The 2,501-nt window shown below is 37.9% G+C and overlaps 1 pseudogene; it reads right to left on the bottom strand.

Annotated features, from left to right (window-relative positions):
- Nucleotides 1–752: 752 nt before the first annotated feature.
- LOC128628233 (elongation factor 1-alpha 1-like) lies at nucleotides 753–2,143 on the bottom strand (annotated as a pseudogene).
- Between the last annotated feature and the right edge of the window lie 358 nt (nucleotides 2,144–2,501).

The raw sequence follows: 2,501 nt of genomic DNA, 5'->3' as shown, positions 1-2,501 counted from the left end.
TTGATATCAGGACGGTGTGCCGTGCATGTTAATTTCAGCCTTTTCTGTGCTTCCCTTCTACAGCATGATGTCATTATTAATTGTAATGATATTGATGTTCCTGAAATCATGTTAAAATATAGTACTGGCAAAGTATGTCATTTTCTCACCTAGAAGATTAAAAGCATTAACTGAATATTTACAATAGATATTGATGACACTATTCAAGCGTAAAAGAAAAACATGAATTTATTTTTGATAATGTTTTTCTGAATAATTATTGAGTATGTTTTAAAAATACTGAATGATATAATAATTAAAGTATAAAATCATACCTTTTTTAATTCCTCCAATTCCTCTTGAAAATACCGGGCACTGATAAAAACATAATTCATCCAAAATTTGTTAAAATATGTATTCTTATTTTTTATCACAGATTTTATGCTTTTTTAATTTTTTTCTCATTCAACTTTGTTTCTCTCATTAAAGTTTGTTTAATGAATCTTGAACTTCTGTGGCGGATTTTTGGTCAAGTTGTTTCCATTAAAAAGTACTGATTATAAAAACTAATAACTTAAAAACTGCCACACGCACACATACACAAACCCAAATGGTCCAAAAAACATTCCCCTTTCAAACTGAAAGTTTTAAAATGCATTGTAATCATAACTAGTCTTTCACTATTATACTTTAATGGCTTATTGAGATAAACAGTTCTGAGACTGTTCTTCCACCACTGATTAAGACTGGGTGGTGGGTATTGGGGATGATATTTATTTAGCCTTCTGAGCTTTCTGGGCATATTTGATGACTTTGCCAGCTCTAGCTGCCTTCTTGTCCACTGCTTTGATGACACCCAAAACAATTGTCTGTCTCATGTCATGAACAGCAAAGCTGCCCAGAGGAAAATAGTCAGAGAAGCTCTCAATATACTTAGGCTTGCCAGGAAACATACTGATGATTGTAGCATTACCAGATTTCACAAACTTTAGGCAATCTTTTAGCTTTTTCCTAGAACGACAATCAATCTTGTCTTTCAGCTCAGCAAATCTGCAAGCAGCATGAGCTGTGTGACAACCCACACAGGTGCATGTCCAGCACTGATTTGGCTGGATGATTCTGGAAAATCACCTGAGCTGTGAAGCCAGCTGCTTCCATTAGTGGGTCATTTTTGCTGTGTCACCAGCCACTTTACCATGGCAAACATCTTTGACAGACCCATCCTTGACATTGAAGCTCGCTTTGTCCCCCAAAAGAGCTTTAATCAATGCTTCATGGTGCATTTCAACAGACTTTTCTTCAGTTGCAACACTCATTGGAGCAAAGTTGACCACCATGCTGGATTTGAAAACACCAGTCTCTACTTGGCCCACAGGGACAATACCAATGCCACCAATTTTGTAGACAACCTGGAAGGGTAGACGCAGGGGCTTGTCAGTTGGACAAGTTGGTGGTAGGATGCAATCTAGAGCTTAAAGAAGCTCTAGATTGGTTCCACTGGCATTGCCATATTTACAGGTGAAGTTCTATCCATTGAACCAGGGCATATTAGTAGCATGTGGCTCCAGCATGTTGTTGCCATTCCAACCAGAAATTGGCCCAAATGCTACTGTGTCAGTGTTGTAGCTAATTTTCTTAATGTAAGTGCTGAGTTCTTTAACAGTTTCTTCATATCTCTTCTGGCTGTAAGGTGGCTCAGTGGCATCTATTTTGTTAACACCAACCATCAGTTGTTTCACAGCCAGTGTGATAGCCAGAAGGGCAGGCTTACGGGTCTGCCCATTCTTGGAGATGCCTGCTTCAAATTCAGCCAACACCAGCAGCAACAATCAGGACAGCACAGTCAGCCTGAGATGAGTCTGGAGTCATGTTTTTGATAAGTCTCTGTGTCCTAGGGCATTCATGATAATACCTGTTGGCTTCAAATTTTCACAGGGAGATATCGATGGTGGTGCCATGCTCAGGTTCAGCTTTCAGTTTTAAATTGTTTAAGACCCTGGCATTGCTTGAAGGAGCCCTTCCCCATCTCAGCAGCTTCCATCTCAATTTTTTGGACGGTTCTTCTGTCCATCCTAGCACGTTTGTGGATGAGATGGCCAGTAGTGGTAGACTTGCCAGAATCTACACATTCAATGACGATGGTGTTGATATGAGTCTTTCCCATTTTGGGTTTGATTTTGTTTGGTTTTCATGACACCTGTGTTCTAGTGGCAAACATGTTACAAAGAAGTTGCTTTCAATTCTTAAAGCATTTAACATTGCCCTAATAATTCACCTTCAAATGCTCATGTAGGAACATTTTATCCCAGAGAACAATGACAATCCCATGATTAAAATCTAGAATAAAAACAATAGTTACAGTCAGGAATCAGGGGCCAAGGCTTTTTTTTTCTTCATCTTTTTAAAAATGATTTCTATTTTTACTAAAAATGCAGTTATTGCAAGAAAATATTTGTTGTTAAATTTAGAACTCCATACAAATAAAAAGTTTGATAAGGTATGAAAATAGGCAGTATTTTCCA

The sequence above is a fragment of the Artibeus jamaicensis genome, unplaced genomic scaffold, assembly GCF_021234435.1.
Source record: "Artibeus jamaicensis isolate MK-2021 breed Jamaican fruit bat unplaced genomic scaffold, CSHL_Jam_final contig_603, whole genome shotgun sequence".
Lineage (NCBI taxonomy): Eukaryota > Metazoa > Chordata > Mammalia > Chiroptera > Phyllostomidae > Artibeus > Artibeus jamaicensis.
Note: the sequence above shows the minus strand (reverse complement) of the source record. Positions and strands in the feature narration are given on the sequence as shown.